The sequence below is a fragment of the Bombina bombina genome, chromosome 6, assembly GCF_027579735.1.
Source record: "Bombina bombina isolate aBomBom1 chromosome 6, aBomBom1.pri, whole genome shotgun sequence".
Taxonomy (NCBI): domain Eukaryota; kingdom Metazoa; phylum Chordata; class Amphibia; order Anura; family Bombinatoridae; genus Bombina; species Bombina bombina.
Window position 1 is genome coordinate 1143661896 of NC_069504.1, and position 23097 is coordinate 1143684992.

A 23097-nucleotide genomic window follows, 5' to 3' on the forward strand; every position below is an offset into this window, starting at 1 on the left:
TGGAGCAATTTCACCAGGACCCTCCAGTTTCGCCAGTAACTCCCTTAAACCCACCAACAATGTTCCTGACACAGACTCACCGCTAGGCACACTCCCAAACCCCAATAGAGATGTCCCACCCCCAACTGACCCAGTAGCTATCTCACCTGATCGTGTGTCCTCTGCAGCTGGAACACCACCGATGCCGCTTTCAACCATATCACCGCTCCTGCACTGCTCCATGACCACACCCTCTCCAATTGACGTCCCAGCAACAACACCCCTTACTGTTAACTCCACCTGGAGTGGCTGCCGTACAGGACTATGTAAAACAGGGACACGTGAAACCATATTCAGGGACAAATAACCCCCCCGTCCACATCTCCCCCTAGTTTGGCTGGCAACCCCAACCGCAGCACATGTTCTACCTCTTTTAGAGGCCGTCACTCCAAAACCCACAGACCACGTAACATCAGGCCCTGGCCTCCTACGTGATCTCCCCCTTCCCACCCCCAAGTATCCCCCAGGCCTACGCGGCCGTCTATCAGTGGACCAGGCACCCCTAGTAGTGGCCGTAGTTGCAAGACTCCCACCATGCACCTGAAACCCCCGGTACCTCTACAGGCCGCACCCACCAGTCGAATCTGACCAGAGGAACAAGGACCCCTGGACCAAACGACTCTGTCATTAGGTTCCAGGCGTATTGCTCCACATGCGAAACGCCAGGGTGATCCCCAGGGTGTTCATGTATGTGTTCCACCTCTGAAAAAGAAACACAGGAACGTGACAAATGCCCCTCCCCCCCAGAAACACTAGAAAAACTCACACCCTTGTGCACATTGAGACCTCTATCCACAGAACCAAGAAACTGACTATTGGCCCTAAACAACTGCGACTTAGGAGAGGGAGGGACATAGTCATCCCCAGAAGAAGGGGACAAACGTAACAATATATCCCCCTGAGAAACACTCCCCTCCTGAACACCCCTAAAAATTTCTTACAACTCCCCCTCAGAATAAATATCCTCCTCTTCATCCCCATACTCATCAAATTGGCCCCATCAGCACTGCCACAGACCACATACACAGCGCTATCATTCCTGCTTTGGGAACCCAACACAATAGCCAATTCATCCTCACTGCCTCCATCCAAAACAACCCTCCCGCCCACTTGATCCATCCCACACATTATATCAGGCCCAACCGGACCGTCAAACAGCTCCGGAGACTGCTGCACTACCTCATCAAAAACCACAGGCCCCACGTGGCCGTGTGCCAATTTCCCCTTCTATGACTTACCTGCCAAAGCCATATGGGACTGGCCCTTTGGTCCAGATCCCTGGTCTGGCAATCTCCGTCCCCGCGATACCACATTATCTCCAGATGCCGTTGCAACCACTTTTCTTCAGGCCCCTCGACCGCACTGCCGACTCCAGACTAAGATGCACAGGCGGTTTAGACCTCCGACGATTTGGGCCTCACTGCCACAGATGCCTCCACCGGGACAGGGACCTGCTCACCCAGAATGCATTGCAACTTCTCCTCCAGCCAGGTAGGTCCCCTGGGTAGGCCTGAGTGGGAAAAGCATGCAATCAGTGCTACAGGAAATGAAAAGAAGATGCTCCTTCAGAAAGTTTTTTGACTGATCTGCAACTTTTCCCACTCAGCCCCTTAAGTAATGTCTTCCTTCCACTCCACCCCTTTCCTTTCTCCACCCACACAATGGCCTCCTCCACCACAGGTCAAAGGCCCCTGCCAGCTATAGCTCCACTCGCCTCTAGGGGCCCCCTTATTATTTGAGTGAGACCAAGCACATGATAATGCACTCTGGGAACATGATAACGCACCCTGGGCACATAACGCACTCTGGGCACATGCTAACATACTCTGGGCACATGCTAACACACGCTGGGCACATGCTAACACACTCTGGGCACATAAGTCCAAAGAAAAGGCAAGATTATCATCAAACTTCTTTTATTCCTTCAGCTTGGACTAAACAGCAGGATTACGTTTCGGGTTGTTAACCCTTAGTCATGTCTGCAATGCAATGCAATGTAGCGCATCACCTTAAATACCTTAACACAGGTGTCTAACTCCTCCTACCTCATCATGACATCATTATTTAGAAAAATCCTTATTAAAGGGAACTTACCCCCTATAGATATGTAAAAATCACATCACATGTTAAAAATACAGATTTGTTTACCAGAATGCAACCAACGTTTCCTATTTCACAAGAATTGGTTTAAGTCATAATCTCTATTCATCCCCTTTGGGATAAGTGTCTCAAGTTTATGAATCCATAGCATTTCCCTCCTTTTCAAAAGAGTTTCCCTATTTTTGCCCCTTCTAGGCGGTGGTTCCCAATCTATTATTTGGAACCTCAATTGTGCAATGGAATGCCCAGCCTCCAGAAAATGACATGCCACTGGCGCCTCAAGGTTTTTCCTCCTAATTTTAGATTTGTGTTGCATAATTCTGTCCCGTACCATTTGGGTCATGTCGCCAATATAAATCTTGGCACATGGACATTTAATTAAATTGCAGGTGAAGTATCTATTTATACCATATATTTTGCCTGTGTAGGGGTGGTAAAAGTTTTCACCCTTGACCAGGCTACTACAACTGGAGCAGCCTAAGCAAGGGAAACAACACTTCTTTTGGGTTGCTAGATAGCCCATGCTGTTCCTTTTTAAACTCCCCACATCAGCTCTAACCAGTGCATCCCTTAGATTAGGTGGGTTGACTATAGGCTGGCACAGGGCTATAGGCTGGCACAGGGCCATTCGCAAAACTCTCTACCCCTGGATTACAATCCTTTACTATATGCCAATGGGCACAGGATACACTCTGGGCACATGATAACATAGTCATCGGATAGTAGGAATCATGTTAGATTTTCAATACTAGCTTAAGGTGGACAATCTTCATATACCAATACATATGGATACCTAGTGCAAACTTGATGCAATGTGTAAGGTTTCTCTTACCTCTGGAGAATAATGTATATAATATGTGGATACGCAATGCAAATAAGGATAATGTGATAAATCAGTACATTAAAATACCCAAAATGAAAATGAAATCTAAAACAATAATGTAAACCTATGAGGACATAATTATAATATATTTTCTCTCTTCCTGACATCAATGGTAAGGTGAACATTTCTATTAATTCAGAGAGCTGATTCTCACACGTGATACACAGTGATTGGTTAATGAGAGCAATATCTCATTTATATCTGCTCCTAGTGAGTAATAAACTGAGACTTATGATAAACACACTCAAGTGGCTTTTCAGGGGTGTGTGCATTGGAAATGTGCTAACAAAGTAACAGTGCTATATGCTTTTATAGAATTCTGCAGTGATTTATATCTAAAAATGACTTTAATGTCTCTTTAACATTCTGCACCTATTATCCCCCAGCATAATGTCTTGTGCCGCATCACATGTTCACCTTCTCTGTAGTAGCACATGACAGCTAGTACAAAGGAAACTGCTGATGTATTTTAGACGATAACCCCCTCAGTTGCCATCACCAGGGCACAAACACCTCCTCCTGCCACACTCACCTACTACATCCAGACTGTGCCTACTATGAGACACTAAGGTCAATCCTTCCTATATATCAAACCTCCTACTCTGGGGGCCCACTCAACTGCAGATCTTGCATATCAGTGTTCTACTTGGGGGAATCTTCTCTGTTAATTTAATCCATAATCTTTAGCTTCTTCCTAGAGTCTTCTAGCTGATTGTTAAATCTGACCAGGGGGTTATTGATACCTGTGGGTTGATAATTTGGGTCTGGAGCCGGTTGTGGTTAATGAGTTACAGAGGTCAGGGTCAAAAGTGGCCATAGTTAGGGTTAATTGAGTTCAGATGCCCTCAGTTAGGGTTAATAGCAATGGTAGAGTCTCACACCAAGGACAGTTTTGTGGAGGTAGGTGTCTGCAGTTTGGGTTCACAGATAAGTGTAAATAATTTGTGGTATGCTGGCAAATTAGAGATACATGTTAGATGGTCTTGAAGTATCCCAAATGTGACATAGCATGATTGCAAACCCTCCTAAACAATGCCCCAATAGTAACCCTCACTAAATCAAACCCCCAAATAACCCCTGTTGGTAAATTCCTCCACCACAACCCTCTCCTCATCCCAAATGACTCCTCAAAGTCCAAATTACAAAATGAAGTGCCCTCTAAAATCACAATTACTGATATTCTTGGGGTCTTTAGTGCTTTTTAAACAGCAGCTACATGTTTGTTTTCATCCAATCCTTGCTGCACTTAAGGCATTTCTACTTTGTTTAGAGGGGCAGGAGCATTGGATACCACTATAGATATAGTGACCGCCATAGAATACTGCTGCGATTATGTTCTAAAATTGTCCATAGTAGAAGTCACAGTATACGCACCCCTCAAAGGAAACTTGTATGGCTATAGACCTGCTATTGAAAGTAATTGTTTCACAGATATACTGTCATTATCAGTATCAGTATCCAAGTTAATTTATTTACCTATATCTCTTGCTGTTTGTCATTATACATTTATTAATTTGCGTCTAGTTCAGAACGAAGAGCGGATAAATATTTCTGGCACTTTCTCCATCACTAACTAGATGGCCACAGATAATTGGGTGTTTTGGCTGCATGCCAGATTAGTTAGCTGCTAATGGCTAATTTGATATAATTTGTATAATACATTTTAAATGTAAACCTCAAATTAAGGACAGAGCTAATTAAATAATATAATAAGGAATATCTCTTTGATTGGTTACAGCTAACATACAAGTCAGACTATTGGGTGATGGTGTAGGACACAAGTTGGTTTACCAGTGGCAGCTGATATTACAGCAGAGGCGTACTAGAAGCCTCAGGGCCCTGGTGCAATAATCCATGAAAGCCCCCAACTTGCTATATATATATATATATATATATATATATATATATAAAATTTTTATTATTATTATTATTATCGGTTATTTGTAGAGCGCCAACAGATTCCGCAGCGCTATTAACAAAGGGGGAGTACAACAAAACAATTATAGGGATCAAATGGGTAGAGGGCCCTGCCAAGAGTTGCACTGTTGTAGTCAGCTCTTAAGAAGGTGATTTACAAACAGCTGGACTCTTAGTCTTACATGCTAAGGGGGTTCAGGGGATAGCAATGGAGGAGAGGAACTGGGATAAAGAAAGGTTAGCATAGGTTGTATGCGTCCCTGAACAGTAGAGTCTTTAGGGAGCACTTGAAGCTTTTAAAACTAGAAGAGAGTCTTGTGGAGCGAGGCAGAAAGTTCCACAAGATGGGAGCCAGTCTGGAGAAGTCCTGTAAACGGGAGTGTGATGAGGTGACAAGAGAGGAGGAGAGTAGGAGGTCATGAGCAGAGCGAAGGGGACGGGAGGGAGAGTATCTGGAGACAAGGTCTGAGATATAGGGAGGATCAGTGCAGTTGAGGGCTTTGTATGTCAGAGTGAGAATTTTGTGTTTGATCCTAGAGGCAAGAGGAAGCCAGTGAAGGGATTGGTAGAGAGGTGCAGCAGATGAATAGCGACGTGTAAGGAAGATGAGCCTGGCAGAGGCATTCATTATGGATTGTAAAGGAGCTAGGCGGCAGCTAGGGAGACCAGAGAGGACAGAATTGCAGTAGTCGAGGTGGGAAAGGATGAGAGAGTTGGTTAAAACTTTAGTTGTGTCTTGTGTAAGGAAATGTCTAATTTTAGTGATGTTTTTAAGGTGGAAGCAGCAGGATTTAGCCAAGGACTGAATGTGAGGAGTGAAAGAAAGATCTAAGTCAAATGTGATATGCGCACACACATATATACGCATGATGCCCACGCCCACTTGTCCAATCACACAATAGTGGGTGTTAGACATCGCTCTTATTCGCCTTTGTGGTTCACTGTTATCTGTTATTAGGTGATCTGAACAGTTAGATGTCTAAGTGTCGACGCTGTGGTATTTTATTAAGTGCTGTTGTTCAATCATTATTAAGTACTGTGCAGACTATTGCATAAGATCAGTTTTCTGACATGGGATAAGTGTGAGTCCTTAGTGACGGCTTATTTATCATGATAATATGTACACTACGTTTAGGTTTAATTATATTTAACACTAGTACTAAAGCCCGTGTACACGGGCCATTTTTTTCAGAACAGCGGTCCCACCCCTTGCTCTCCCCCCTTTCTTTTGCTCTCTCTTCCCCCCTCTCTTTTGCTTTCTTTCCCCCCTCTCTTTTGCTTTCTCTCCCCCCTCTCCTTTGTTCTCTCTCTCCCCTCTTTTGCTCTCTCTCTCCCCTCTTTTGCTCTCTCTCTCCCCTCTTTTGCTCTCTCTCTCCCCTCTTTGGCTCTCTCCATCCTTTCTTTTGCTCTCTCTCCCCCCTCTTTGGCTCTCCCCCCCCTTTGGCTCTCCCCCCCCCTCTTTGGCTCCCCCCCCCTCTTTGGCTCTCCCCCCCCCCCTCTTTGGCTCTCCCCCCCCTCTTTGGCTCTCTCCCCTCTTTTGCTCTCTCTCCTCTTTGGCTCTCTCTCTCCCCTCTTTGGCTCCCCCCCCCCTTTGGCTCTCTCTCCCCCCTCTTTGGCTCTCTCTCCCCCCTCTTTGGCTCTCTCTCCTCTTTGGCTCTCTCTCTCCCCCCTCTTTGGCTCTCCCCTCCCCTTTGGCTCCCCCCTCCCCTTTGGCTCCCCCCTTCTTTGGCTCTCCCCCCCCCCTCTTTTGCTCTCCCCTCCCCTCTTTGGCTCTCTCCCCCCTCTTTTGTTCTCTCCCCCCTCTTTGGAGCTCTCCCCCCCTCTTTGGCTCTCTCCCCCCCTCTTTGGCTCTCCCCCCCCTCTTTGGCTCTGCCCCCCCCTCTTTGGCTCTCTCTCCCCCCTCTTTGTCTCTCTCTTTGGCTCTCTTTCCTCTTTGGCTCTCTCTCTCCCCCCTCTTTGGCTCTCCCCCCCTTTAGCTCTCTCCCCCCCCCTTTGGCTCTCTCTCCCCCCCCCCCTCTTTGGCTCTCTCTCCCCCCTCTTTGGCTCTCTCTCCCCCCTCTTTGGCTCTCTCTCCTTTTTGGCTCTTTTTCCTCTTTGGCTCTCTCTCTCTCCCCCCTTCTCTTTGGCTCTCCCCCCCTTCTCTTTGGCTCTCTTCCCCCCCTTCTCTTTGGCTCTCTTCCCCCCCTTCTCTTTGGCTCTCTCTCCCCCCCCTTCTCTTTGGCTCTCTCTCCCCCCCTTCTCTTTGGCTCTCTGCCCCCCTCTTCTCTTTGGCTCTCTGCCCCCCCTTCTCTTTGGCTCTCTGCCCCCCCTTCTCTTTGGCTCTCTGCCCCCCCCCCTTCTCTTTGGCTCTCTGCCCCCCCTTCTCTTTGGCTCTCTGCCCCCCTTCTCTTTGGCTCTCTGCCCCCCCTTCTCTTTGGCTCTCTGCCCCCCCCTTCTCTTTGGCTCTCTGCCCCCCCCCCTTCTCTTTGGCTCTCTGCCCCCCCCTTCTCTTTGGCTCTCTGCCCCCCCCCTTCGCTTTGGCTCTCTGCCCCCCCTTCTCTTTGGCTCTCTGCCCCCCCCCTTCTCTTTGGCTCTCTGCGCCCCCCTTCTCTTTGGCTCTCTGCCCCCCCCTTCTCTTTGGCTCTCTTTCCCCCCCTTCTCTTTGGCTCTCTGCCCCCCCGCCTTCTCTTTGGCTCTCTGCCCCCCCTTCTCTTTGGCTCTCTGCCCCCCCTTCTCTTTGGCTCTCTGCCCCCCCCCCTTCTCTTTGGCTCTCTGCCCCCCCTTCTCTTTGGCTCTCTGCCCCCCCTTCTCTTTGGCTCTCTGCCCCCCCCTTCTCTTTGGCTCTCTGCCCCCCCCCCTTCTCTTTGGCTCTCTGCCCCCCCCTTCTCTTTGGCTCTCTGCCCCCCCCCCCTTCTCTTTGGCTCTCTGCCCCCCCCCTTCTCTTTGGCTCTCTGCCCCCCCTTCTCTTTGGCTCTCTGCCCCCCCCCTCCTGCTCCCTCTCTGGCTCTGTCTTCGCGGGACCCCGCCCGGCCACGCCCCATCGCGGCAACACCCGCCCGGCCACGCCCCTCGCGACGCCCGCCCACGCCCCTCGCGACGCCCGCCCACGCCCCTCGCGACGCTCCCGTCAGCCACAAACAGCTGTGAGGTCTGGGGAGCGCGTTGCTGCTTCTCACGCAGCAGACCTCACAGCTGTTGAGTACCTCGCGCTCCCAATCTGTCAGCTGTCAGCTATGCCGAGGTGCGCGAGAATAGAATCTAAGGCCAAGTGTTTGTCTGTACTGCGCATGACGGCTTCAGACAAACACTTGTCTTTTATAATATAGGATTGGGAGGCCCTCACAATTTTCTATTGGTTACCTTTGGGTGTGTTATTTGAATGGTCTTGATTGGCTGTTCTCTTGGGGGAGGGTTTCTGGTGCCTGTTAAAGGGCTGATTTTGTGCACTTTTTGTTTGTCGGAGCAAGGGACTGTTTTGTCCCGAAACGTCACATCAATAAAAGTTTTTTCCTGTTGTCTCTCTCTATGTCTCTCTATGTCTCTCTCTCTCTCTCTCTCTCTATCTATCTATATCAATCTCTATCTATCTATCTATCTATCTATCTATCTATCTATCTATATCAATCTCTATCTATCTATCTATCTATCTATATCAATCTCTATCTATCTATCTATCTATCTATATCAATCTCTATCTATCTATCGCTCTATCTCTCTATCTCTCTCTCTATCTCTCTATCTATCTCTCTATCTTTCTATCTCTATCTATCAATCTATCTATCTATCTCGCAATCTCTCTCTCTCTCTCTCTCTCTCTCTCTCTCTCTCTCTCTATATATATATATATATATATATATATATATATTTATTTATACAAAATAGAAAAATAAAGCCCTTATTAGTTCCAGCAACAAACTATATCTCACAACATAAAAGTATTAAACCTTAGTTCTGACACCAAATAACCAGTTCATACAGCTTATTCATTCAATTCAATGTATTTACTTAGTAACACAATTCAATTCTCTGCATTAAAATGATACAGAAAAACAAATCAACCCAGGTTAGCATTAAAGAGACTAAAAAGTCCAGCGTATAATATTATAGTCCCGGTCATAAATCCAGAATATCATAGATATATTGTTGTAATCCACTTGTATAATGAATGAAAGCGTTAATGCAGGCCCACTACTATGCCAATTTAAACTCACACAGGTATGCATACACTTTGTTATTATATCACATGCACGTATATGTAGACTTGGTTCTTATTCCACATGCATACGTCAGGCTCTTTAAGTGCTATGCACGCCTTCTGTATTCCAATATCAGGTAAGAGACATTTGTTAGAATAATGCAGAGAGAAGTCGCAGCAGTGTTCAGCTGAGTACACTGCTGCCAAACAGATACGCAGCTACGCGCGTTTCACCTGTGCTCATTACAGGCTTCATCCGGCTGTGTGTGATTGGAGTTCCCACTCCATACTTTTAAACAGAATGCTCCGCCTTATTTTTCTATTTTACACATAATAAATAAGCCTCTTGTTGAAATATTATGCACATACAATACACAAATAATGTTACCAATTAACATAATTGCCCAAGACATTTTTGAACTCAAATCTTCGTTACTTTAAACTACATTACATTGTGTCAATAATTTAAACTGACATTGCAGGGTGAGTTTATGTGCTACATTGTCTCAAATCATTTTGGAAATCATATCAAATCATTATTAGAAATCATATTATATATGATTTGAGCGAATTCGATAAGTCACTCATATTAGTATAGCTAATTCAGGAACAATAGATTTAATCACCTAAAAATGCCCCAAAATTTAGCTCCTCGTTTAGTCCTAAAGGTTTTAAGCTCTTTAGGTTGAATATCCATTTACTTTCTTTGCGTAATAGAATTTGATCAAGGTCACCACCTCTCCCCTTTAAATCTATTAGTTCCAGGCCACTGAATTTCAAACTATTTTTATTGCTTTCATGATGTTCATAAAAATGTCGGGCCACACTACTAGTTTTTATACATTTATTTTTGATATCTCTTTTGTGTTCCATTATTCTTTCTTTCAATTCCCTGTACGTTTTTTCCAATGCAATATTGGGGACAGTTACAGGAAACCATATAAACTACCCCCTCACTTTTACAGGTAATGTGGCCTTTGACATGGTGAATATTACCAAATTTGTCACTGAAAATTCTACCTGTTAATAAGTTTTCACAAACTGAACAATTAAAGCATTTATAGTTGCCATCCTTTTTTCTATTTAACCAATTTCCTGTAACTTCAGTTTCAAGATGGCTGTGAACCAGTAGATCTTTCAAATTTGGTGCTCTTTTTAGTGTCATTAAGGGGACCTGTCCTACAAATTTCGCTATAGAATTCTATATTAGTAACACATGCCAATGTTTCCTAAGTACTGCACGAATGTCTTTCCATCTATTGTTATATGTCCCTATAAATCTCACTAGCGAATTATCCTGTTCTTTTTTTATTTTTGTTGTATAATAATTCATCCCTATTTCTAATTTTTCTAATTTTAGTTTTCACCAGTGGTGGTTCTAGACAAATTTTACTGGGGGGGGGGGGGGCAAGGTGGGGCCAGTGTTTAATCAGGGGGGGCACATTAAAAAATGGAAACAAATGATATATAATATATATACAGTATGTATGTGTATATATATATATATATATATATATATATATATATATTATATATACACATACATACATACATACACACACATATACACACATACATATATATATATACACATAAATACATACACACACACATATATACATATACACACGAACACATACATACACACACTGTGTAGAAAAAAATTAAATAAAAAAAAAAAAGAAGTCTATGCACTTAACTAGTGCTACATAGTTCATATAGCACATTCAATGAAAATGGTGACAAATAATTATTTACATACATTAGAAAAATAAGGAAAACACTCCAGCAGTCGTTATAGAGTTGTGGAGGTGAGAGGGCAGACTTACATCTCTTCTGTTCTGGCAGTGTACAGGCTAGAAAGTGTGCAAAACAAACCAGTGACACTTCTGGAACTCTTGTCTGCAGACTGCAGCTGTAAGACGCCCGCCCCCACAACAACCCGGGAACTGTAGCACATCTCTGAAAGGGGAGGAGGCACAAGTTTTACTTCACTTTGTTAACCCCATGCTTTGACTAGACAGCGTTTCAGGGACAGGGAAGCAGATAAATAGCCTTGATCTTGTCCAGTATTTTTCAGTCAGCTCAGTGGCCAGCTCAGGGGGGGCACAGGGGGAGCCAGGGACATTTTTACAGGCCCCTGACCCCTGTGGGCCCCTGTGTAGAACCGCCCCTGGTTTTCGCAAAAGCTTGTTTTAAACACTGTTGGGGATAACCCCTCTCCTTAAATCTGTTTTTTGGAAGTCTAGCTTCCACTTTAAATTGTTCATAATCACTACAATTTCTTTTGTGCCTTAAAAATTGGCCATAGGGAATGTTTTGAATTAAGTTCTTAGGGTGATGGGTGATGGCTGTCATATGATAATAGTACATTACCTGCGGTTTCCTTGCCGAATGTCGCTGTTTTTAACACATTGTTATCATTCATAATTCTCAAGTCTAGGAATGTTATTTCATCCCTACTGTAGGTATAGGTAAATCTTAGGTTCCAGGTGTTATTATGCAGTTTTTGCATAAATTCAATTAATTTACTCTCTGTGTCCTCCCATAGGAGGAACACATCATTGATAAATCTTAGCCAGAGAGCTATAGAAGCATTAATATTTTCATCACTATTCAATATACAATCATACTCCCATTTTCCGAGATGGAGACAAGCAAATGTAGGGGCACAGCATGTCCCCATAGCTGTCCCAAGAATTTGCTGATAACATTTACCCTTAAATAAAAAAATAGTTATGATTTAAAATGAAGGAAAGTAATTCCAAAACAAAATCTGTATGTTTTTTGTATCCATTACCTCTCTGAGAGAGGAAATATGTGCTTGTCTCTAACCCTTTTTGGTGGGGTATGCTTGAATAGAGGGATTCAACGTCAATCGCAACCAGAATTGTTTTTGGGGTAATTGATATGTCATTTAATTTCTATAGAACATCAAGGGTGTCCTTTACATAGGATGGTAAGTTTAATAGGCTTGGCCTAAGGCAATAATCCACATATTGGGAAATCTTTTCTGTAAGGGATCCCATGCCCGAAATAATTGGGCGCCCTGGTGGTGGAAGTTTTTTCTTATGTAGTTTTGGTAAACTATAAAAAGTTGCTGTTGTGGGATATTTAACAAATAAAAAATCAAATTCATTCTGGTTTATAAGACCCTCATCTCTTGCTTGCAAAAGGATCTTTAGTAATTTGTCACCATATATGCTAGTAGGATTGAAGCTCAAAATGTTATATTGATTAACATCTTTCAAAAGTCTATGGCATTCTTTTACATAATCATTTGTGTTAAGGACCACTAGATTTCCGCCCTTATCCGAGGGTTTTATAGTGATAGTTGTATCAGTTTTTAATTCTTTCAATGCTAACCTTTGTGATTTGGTTAGGTTATCCAATGAAGAATCTTCCTGACTTAGGAGGTCAATATCTCTCTCAACTAACTTAACAAAATGATGTATTAATGGTATGCTTGAAAGTGCTGGCATATATATATATATATATATATATATATATATATATATATATTTTTTTATATATATTTTTTTATGATAAATTTACCACATTGATTTTTAGGTGTTGTTTTTCCTCCTCTGTCTGAGTGGATATCTTCTTCTGCCTCTGGTGTCTATGTTTCCGCCCCCCTCTCCTGTATTTGTGGGTCTGTGCCCTAAAAAACCTTTTTGTTGGTCTCTATATGTCTTATTGGTTTTATTCTCTTCACCACTTGATGTTTCTACTTCAGAACAACTTTATGCACTATATGAATAGTCATAAATTTGTCCTGGTAGTCTAACCAATCCCTTTGATATTTCTTTTTCTTTCTAAATTTTATTGAATCCTGAATTTTTCTTAATTCAACCTTGGCTAATCCCATAAGTCTTTTGTATTCATCCTTACCTTTCCAAATATCAACATCCTTTTTTACACTAACTAAATCATGTGGTGAAGAGAGAATAGCTTGTTCTATGGCTAGTTACCACCCAAAAAGCAGCCTCTTTTTGCTCAACATGTGCCTTTCACAGAGAAGAACTTTCCTGAAGCATATCAGTCTGATCCTGACTTCACAGTACATTCCAGCCCCGAAATACCAGGCAATCCCTCTCTGAACGAGAGAAACGGCAAAACCCCAGACGTACGTTTCGGCCTATTGTGGGCCTCGTCAGTGAGGTGCAGCCATATCCCTCTATTCACACTGAGCAATGGGTCCACGTCTGGATTCCCGCATCACACTTAGGGAGACTTCCCCAAATATCATAATTTGCATAAATAAAAAGAGAGAAGCGCTCAACCTGGGAACGAACAATAGCATAATAGCTTGTTCTATGGCTAGTTATCACCCAAGAAGCAGTCTCTTTTTGCTCAACATGTGCCTTTCACAGAGAAGAACTTTCCTGAAGCATATCAGTCTGATCCTGACTTCACAGTACAGTCCAGCCCTGAAATACCAGGCAATCCCTCTCTGAACGAGAGAAACAGCAAAACCCCAGATGTACGTTTCGGCCTATTGTGGGCATGGTCAGTGAGGTTCAGCCATATCCCTCTAGGCACACTGAGCAACGGGTTAAGTGTCATAATTTGTATAAATGTATGACTGTACTGTAAAGTCAGGACCAGACTGATATGCTTCAGGAAAGTTCTTCTCTGTGAAAGGCACATGTTGAGAAACAAGAGGCTGCTTCTTGGGTGGTAACTAGCCATAGAACAAGCTATTATGCTATTGTTCGTTCCCAGGTTGAGCGCTTCTCTCTTTTTATTTATGCAAATTATGACACTTATTGAAGTCTCCATAAGTGTGATGCGGGAATCCATACGTGGACCCGTTGCTCAGTGTGCCTAGAGGGATATGGCTGCACCTCACTGACGAGGCCCACAATAGGCCGTCTGGAGTTTTGCTGTTCCTCTCGTTCAGAGAGGGATTGCCTGGTATTTTGGGCTGGACTGTACTGTGAAGTCAGGATCAGACTGATATACTTCAGGAAAGTTCTTCTCTGTGAAAGGCACATGTTGAGCAAAAAGAGACTGCTTCTTGGGTGGTAACTAGCCATAGAGCAAGCTATTATGCTATTGTTCGTTCCCAGGTTAAGCGCTTCTCTCCTTTTATTTATACATGTGTATGTGTGTGTGTGTATATATATGTGTGTGTATGTGTATATATATATACACACACACATAAATACATATGTATACATATAGACATATAAACACATACATACATACATACATATGTATACATATATACCCTGTTCCAAATTATTATGCAAATTCTATTTCAGTGTCACAAGATTAAATATTTTTTATTTCAGTTTAACTCATGGATGGCATTGTGTCTCAGGGCTCTTTTGATCACTGAAAACAATATCGGACACCTGTGATAATTAGATTGCCAGGTGAGCCCAATTAAAGGAAAAACTACTAAAGAAGGGTGTTCCACATTATTAAGCAGAGCACCATTTTCAAGCAATATGGGGAAGAAAAAGGATCTCTCTGCTGCAGAAAAGAGTGAAATAGTTCAATGCCTTGGACGAGGTATGAAAACATTAGATATTTCACGAAAACTTAAGCATGATCATCGCACAATTAAGAGATTTGTGGCTGATTCAGAGCACAGACCGGTTTGTGCAGATAAAGTCACATTGAGGAAGATTTCTGCCAGATCAATGCATCAGATCAAGAGAGCAGCTGCTAAAATACCATTACATAGCAGCAAACAGATATTTGAAGCTGCTGGTGCCTCTGGAGTCCCACGGACATCAAGGTGTAGAGTCCTCCAGAGTCTTGCAACTGTGCATAAACCTTCCATTCGGCCACCACTAACCAATGCTCACAAGCAGAAACGGCTGCATTGGGCAGAAAAATACATGAAGACTAATTTTCAAACAGTCCTATTCACTGGTAAGTGCTGTGCAACCCTGGATGTTCCAGATGGATGGAGTAGTGGATGGTTGGTGGACGGCCACCCTGTTCCAACAAGGCTGCAACATCAGCAAGGCGGTGGTGGAGTCATGTTTTGGGCCGGAATCATGGGAAGAGAGCCGGTCGGCCCCTTTAGGGTCCCAGAAGATGTAAAGATGACCTCTGCAAAGTATGTGGAGTTCCTGACTGACCACTTCCTTCCCTGGTACAGAAGGAAGAACTATGCTTTCCATAAAAAAAATCATCTTCATGCATGACAATGCACCATCTCATGCTGCAAAGAATACCTCTGCATCAATGGCTGCTATGGGGATAAAAGGAGAGAAAGTCATGGTGTGGCCTCCATCCTCCCCTGACCTCAATCCTATTGAGAACCTTTGGAGCATCCTCAAGCAAAAGATCTATGAGGGTGGGAGGCAGTTTACATCCAAACAGCAGCTCTGGGAGGCTATTCTGACATCTTGCAAACAAATTCAAGCAGAAACTGTCCAAAAACTCACAAGTTCAATGGATGCAAGACTTGTGAAGCTGCTATCAAATAAGGGGTCCTATGTTCAAATGTAACGTGACCTGTTAAAATGTTTAAAAAGTTAAAATGTTGTTCAAAGTTTGATTTGAATAGCTTTTGATTTCAGTAAATATGCTGCAAACACAACAAATGACCATTTTCAGTTCTTTACAACCTATAAAGTGTTTTGAAACTTACTTTGCGTAATAATTTGGAACAGTGCATTGTAACTTTTTTATTTTGAAAAAAAATACTGTTATTATTAGGAGGTTTGTTCAATACAATTTTAATTGTACTCTTAATAGTTGATAACATGAGAATTATGCTGACTGTTGCTTACATCAATTATTTAGGTAAATGAGAAAGATATCATTGGCATAATAATTTGGAACAGGGTGTAGACATATAAACACATAAATACATAAGTATACATATAGACATATAAACACATATGTAGACATATGTATACATATATAGACTTATAAAAACATAAATACATACTGTATATGATTGCAACAGCCAATAGGATTTTGCAATCAGCCAATCGGAAAGTAAGGGACGCCATCTTGGATGACTTAAAGGGAAACTTCATTCTACAGCAGCGATCGGAAGAAGAGGATGCTCTGCTCCGGATGTCTTGAAGATGGTCTCGCTCCGCGCCGGATGGATGAAGATAGAAGATACCGTCTGGATAAAGACTTCTGTCCGCTTGGATGAAGACTTCTGCCGGCTTCGATGAAGACTTCTGCCTGCATGGCTGAAGACTTCTGCTGCCTGGATGAGGATGGATGTCCGGTCTAAAAAAACTGTAAGTGGATCGCCAGGGGTTAGTGTTAGGTTTTTTAAGGGTTTATTTGGTGGGTTTTATTTTTAGCTTAGGGTTTGGGCAATGTAAAAGAGCTAAAGGCCCTTTTAAGAGCAATGCCCATCCCTGTAATCAGGGCAATGGTTAGCTTAGGTTTATTTAGATAGGTTTTTATTTGGGGGGTTTGGTTGGGTGGCTGGTGGGTTTTACTGTTGGGGGGTTTTTGTATTTTTTTTACAGGTAAAAGAGCTGATTTATTTGGGGCAATGCCCTGCAAAAGGCCCTTTTAATGGCCATTGGCAGTTTAGTAAAGGAAGAGAGGTAAGGGGAAAGTCTGACAGCTCAAGAAAGTGTATTCCAGAGGGTTGGTGCCACACAAGAGAAGTCCTGTAGTCTAGCATGAGAGGAGGTGATGGTAGAGGAGCAGGTCATTGTTGGTTGTTTGGGGGTGGGTTGGGGTATGTTTGTTGATGAGTGAGGACAGGTAGGGTGGGGCAGCATTGCTGAGGGCTTTGTAGGTCAGGGTGAGAATTTTGAATTTAATTCTGCTGTGAATGGTAAGCCAGTGAAGGGACTCACAGAGGGGTGCAGCAGAAACAGAGCATTGAGAGAGGAGGATTAGGCTTAGGGTTACGTTAGGGTTAGGTTTAGGGGTTAATATATTTATGTAGTGATGTGGGAGGCCAGAGGTTTAGGGGTAATAGTTTATTTTATTATATTTTGCTGTGGGGGGCTTGCGGTTTAGTGGTTAATAGTTTATTAAAGCAGCAGTGTTGGCGGATGGCAGATTAGGGGTTAATAGGTTTATTATAGTGGTGATGATGTCGGGAGCAGCGGAATAGGGGTTAATACATTTTAATAGTGGCGGCAATGTCCGGAGCGGCATATTAGGGGTTAATAAATTTATTTAAGTGTTTGCGATGCAGGAGGGCCTTGATTTAGGGGTTAATAGGTAGTTTATGGGTGTTAGTGTACTTTTTACCACTTTAGTTATGAGTTTTATGCTACAGATTTGTAATGTAAATCTCATAACTACTGACTTTAGATGGCTGTACTGAGCTTGTGGTTATAGAGTGTGCTGCTCACTTTTTGGCCTCACAGCAAAACTTGTAATACCGGCGCTATGGAAGTCCCATTGAAAAAGGACTTTTTTTAAAAGTGCGGTACTGATGTTGTGTGACGGCCAAAAAGGTGTCCGGTACAGCTATTCTGACAAGACTTCTGTAATGCAAGAGACCGAGGGCGCCACCTAGTGCAGATCAAAACAGGCAGTAAAGCATTAATCCCCCATATTTAGCATCTCAATTGTTTATCTAGTGCTCATCCTGTTATGCCACCTAGTACCTCATTTCATACCCTGGCAAGGCCCTATTTCACCCTTCCCTGTATGCTATATTATGTGTACATCGTCATCCCTTTATTATTATATTATTCTAATGTTTCTACTATCTGTTCTATCATTATTGATAATCACACAGGATTATCTGTCTAGTGCATTTTATCCATCTAACTGTAACACGCTTTCATCACGACCTATCGCATTGCTCTAGCAACATGTCTAGATTCCATTCACAATTTGTGCTGCACTTTTTACTTTTCACAAGCCACGCCCCTGCCGTGATTAGGATTGGCTCTTGGCTTCTTGTCTCTTTCTCTCCCCCTATCACATTGGTTGAATATACTTAACCTCTTGTTATCTCATGTTCACTCTTTATTATTTTCTCACCCATCCTATTTAGTCTATTTTTATTAGGATTTATAACCCGCCTCACTCTGTTTCAACTTATTCACAATTTTATCATTTTCTATATATAGATTTGTGGTGTAGCGTTTGGATCGTTACAGAGTTTTATACACACTAACCTATTTTGCACGGCTTGACCCCCAGTCAGCATGAATAATATGACACATTGTTAGTTACTATACACACATTATTATTCCCTTATTCGAGGTGTCCTACATAGTCCTTATTTATCTATTCACTGAGAATGGGTCTCTTTATGTTGTATATGACAATTACACACACACCCTGTGGATTGGTTCATCTAAAAGATGAGGTTTTTGCCAACCCGCACCACCCCTCTGACATTATTTATCTCACTTCAATAGCGTTTTTTACGTTTTACTTATATTTCTAGATATAGAGTAGCATATGTAATATTAGAATTATTCGGATAATGACTCTGTTGTCCATTGTAATCAGGCAGTTTAGGGTTAGACAACAACGTAGTCAGATGAGCAGAGTTTGGCAACTTGTAATCAGGCAGTTTAGGGTTAGACAACAACGTAGTCAGATGAGCAGAGTTTGGCAACTTGTAATCAGGTAGTTTAGCGTTAAGCAATAGTGTAGTCAGATGTGCAGAGTTTGGCAACTTGTAATCAGGCAGTTTAGGGTTAAGCAATAGTGTAGTCAGATGTGCAGAGGTTTGCAACTTGTAATCAGGCAGTTTAGGGTTAAGCAATAGTGTAGTCAGATGTGCAGAGGTTTGCAACTTGTAATCAGGCAGTTTAGGGTTAAGCAATAGCGTAGTCAGATGTGCAGAGTTTGGCAACTTGTAATCAGGCAGTTTAGGGTTAAACAATAGCATAGTCAGATGTGCAGAGTTTGGCAACTTGTAATCAGGCAGTTTAGGGTTAAGCAATAGCGTAGTCAGATGAGCAGAGTTTGGCAACTTGTAATCAGGCAGTTTAGGGTTAAACAATAGCGTAGTCAGATGTGCAGAGGTTTGCAACTTGTAATCAGGCAGTTTAGGGTTAAGCAATAGCGTAGTCAGATGTGCAGAGTTTGGCAACTTGTAATCAGGCAGTTTAGGGTTAAACAATAGCATAGTCAGATGTGCAGAGTTTGGCAACTTGTAATCAGGCAGTTTAGGGTTAAGCAATAGCGTAGTCAGATGAGCAGAGTTTGGCAACTTGTAATCAGGCAGTTTAGCGTTAAGCAATAGTGTAGTCAGATGTGCAGAGGTTTGCAACTTGTAATCAGGCAGTTTAGGGTTAAGCAATAGTGTAGTCAGATGTGCAGAGTTTGGCAACTTGTAATCAGGCAGTTTAGGGTTAAACAATAGCATAGTCAGATGTGCAGAGTTTGGCAACTTGTAATCAGGCAGTTTAGGGTTAAGCAATAGCGTAGTCAGATGAGCAGAGTTTGGCAACTTGTAATCAGGCAGTTTAGGGTTAAACAATAGCGTAGTCAGATGTGCAGAGTTTGGCAACTTGTAATCAGGCAGTTTAGGGTTAAGCAATAGCGTAGTCAGATGAGCAGAGGTTGGCAACTTGTAATCAGGCAGTTTAGGGTTAAGCAATAGCGTAGTCAGATGAGCAGAGTTTGTCAACTTGTAATCAGGCAGTTTAGGGTTAAGCAATAGCGTAGTCAGATGAGCAGAGGTTGGCAACTTGTAATCAGGCAGTTTAGGGTTAAGCAATAGCGTAGTCAGATATGCAGAGTTTGGCAACTTGTAATCAGGCAGTTTAGGGTTAAGCAATAGCGTAGTCAGATGAGCAGAGGTTGGCAACTTGTAATCAGGCAGTTTAGGGTTAAGCAATAGCGTAGTCAGATGAGCAGAGTTTGTCAACTTGTAATCAGGCAGTTTAGGGTTAAGCAATAGCGTAGTCAGATAAGCAGAGGTTGGCAACTTGTAATCAGGCAGTTTAGGGTTAAGCAATAACGTAGTCAGATGAGCAGAGGTTTGCAACTTGTAATCAGGCAGTTTAGGGTTAAGCAATAGCGTAGTCAGATGTGCAGAGTTTGGCAACTTGTAATCAGGCAGTTTAGTGTTAAGCAATAGCGTAGTCAGATGAGCAGAGTTTGTCAACTTGTAATCAGGCAGTTTAGGGTTAAGCAATAGCGTAGTCAGATGAGCAGAGGTTGGCAACTTGTAATCAGGCAGTTTAGGGTTAAGCAATAGCGTGGTCAGATGAGCAGAGTTTGGCAACTTGTAATCAGGCAGTTTAGAATTAAGCAATAGCGTAGTCAGATGAGCAGAGTTTGGCAACTTGTAATCAGGCAGTTTAGAATTAAGCAATAGCGTAGTCAGATGAGCAGAGTTTGGCAACTTGTAATCAGGCAGTTCAGGGTTAAGCAATAGCGTAGTCAGATTAGCAAGGTTTGGCAACTTGTAATCAGGCAGTTTAGGGTTAAGCAATAGCGTAGTCAGATGAGCAGAGGTTGGCAACTTGTAATCAGGCAGTTTAGGGTTAAACAATAGCGTAGTCAGATGAGCAGAGGTTGGCAACTTGTAATCAGGCAGTTTAGGGTTAAACAATAGCGTAGTCAGATGTGCAGAGTTTGGCAACTTGTAATCAGGCAGTTTAGGGTTAAGCAATAGCGTAGTCAGATGTGCAGAGTTTGGCAATTTGTAATCAGGCAGTTTAGTGTTAAGCAATAGCGTAGTCAGATGAGCAGAGTTTGGCAACTTGTAATCAGGCAGTTTAGGGTTAAGCAATAGCGTAGTCAGATGAGCAGAGTTTGGCAACTTGTAATCAGTCAGTTCAGGGTTAAGCAATAGTGTAGTCAGATGAGCAGAGTTTGGCAACTAGTAATCAGGCAGTTTAGGGTTAAGCAATAACGTAGTCAGATGAGCAGAGATTGGCAACTTGTAATCAGGCAGTTTAGGGTTAAACAACAATGTAGTCAGATGAGCAGAGATTGGCAACTTGTAATCAGGCAGTTTAGGGTTAAGCAATAGTGTAGTCAGATGAGCAGAGGTTGGCAACTAGTAATCAGGCAGTTTAGGGTTAAACAACAATGTAGTCAGATGAGCAGAGGTTGGCAACTTGTAATCAGGCAGTTTAGGGTTAAGCAATAGTGTAGTCAGATGAGCAGAGGTTGGCAACTTGTAATCGGGCAGTTCAGAGTTAAACAATAGTGTAGTCAGATAAGCAGAGGTTGGCAACTTGTAATCAGGCAGTTCAGAGTTAAACAATAGTGTAGTCAGATAAGCAGAGTTTGGCAACTTGTAATCAGGCAGTTCAGAGTTAAACAATAGCGTAGTCAGATAACCAGAGTTTGGCAACTTGTAATCAGGCAGTTTAGGGTTAAACAATAGCGTAGTCAGATAACCAGAGTTTGGCAACTTGTAATCGGGCAGTTCAGAGTTAAACAATAGTGTAGTCAGATAAGCAGAGTTTGGCAACTTGTAATCGGGCAGTTCAGAGTTAAACAATAGTGTAGTCAGATGAGCAGAGGTTGGCAACTTGTAATCGGGCAGTTCAGAGTTAAACAATAGTGTAGTCAGATGTGCAGAGTTTGGCAACTTGTAATCAGGCAGTTTAGGGTTAAGCAATAGTGTAGTCAGATGAGCAGAGGTTGGCAACTTGTAATCAGTCAGTTCAGGGTTAAGCAATAGTGTAGTCAGATGAGCAGAGTTTGGCAACTTGTAATCAGGCAGTTCAGAGTTAAACAATAGCGTAGTCAGATGAGCAGAGTTTGGCAACTTGTAATCAGGCAGTTCAGAGTTAAACAATAGCGTAGTCAGATAACCAGAGTTTGGCAACTTGTAATCAGGCAGTTCAGAGTTAAACAATAGCGTAGTCAGATAACCAGAGTTTGGCAACTTGTAATCAGGCAGTTCAGGGTTAAACAATAGCGTAGTCAGATAACCAGAGTTTGGCAACAAGTATCAGTCCTTAAAGTAATTGCATTAACGTAGTCAGGCAGGCAAAAGTTCATAACATAATATCAGGCAGAATTGGGGAAGGCAATAACGTAGTCAAGCAGGCAAGGTTTCAGTAACATAGAATCAAGTAGATTAGTGAGTACTCACGATAGCTACAGTAGTTAAACAAACAAATGGGCACCAGAGGATCGAGCCGCCAGAATAAGAACCCCGTCTGACGTCAGCGCCGTGGGACGGCTCAGAATGTGCATAACGTTGCGCAATAGACAGAACTGCCGGAAGAACCGGAAGATAGGAAGCAGAGCGTGACAAACGCTAAATTAAACTTACAATTATTAACTAAATAATTCCTATTTAAAACTAAATACAAACTTAGCTGTGAAATAAAACCTAAGCTAGCTACAAATAACTAATAGTTATATTGTAGTTAGCTAAGGTTTTATTTTTATTTCACAGGTAAGTTTGTATTTAGTTTAACTAGGTAGACTAGTTAGTAAATAGTTATTAACTATTTACTAGCTACCTAGCTAAAATAAATACAAACTTACCTGTGAAATAAAACCTAATAATGAAATAAAAGCTACCTTACACTAAAACCTAAAATCACAAAAAATAAAAAAACACTAAAATCACAAAAAAATAAAAAAAAAATACCATTACAGAAAAAAAAAATGAAATTATCCAAAAAATTATTCCTATTCTAATTCCCTTTAAAAAAAAATAAAAACCCACCCCAAAATAAAAAAAGCCTTATCTAGAATAAACTACCAAGGGCCCTTAAAAGCCCTTTTGTAGTGCATTGCCCTAAAGTTAACAGCTCTTTTGCTACAAAACAAACACCCCCCACCCCCAAACCCACAAAATAAAAATAAAGTAAAACCTAATCTACCATTGCCCTGAAAAGGGCATTTGCATGGGCATTGCACTTAAAATGGTATATAGCTCTTTTGCTGCCCTAACCTTAAAATAAAAACCCACCACAAAACAAAAAAAAAAACAAAATACATTGCACAAAATAACAAACATATGATCAAAATCAATAACAATTATTCCTATTCTAATACTCATTTAAAAAAAAAAAAAACACTCCAAAATAAAAAACCTAATCTAGAATAAATTACCAATGGCCCTTAAAAGTGCCTTTTG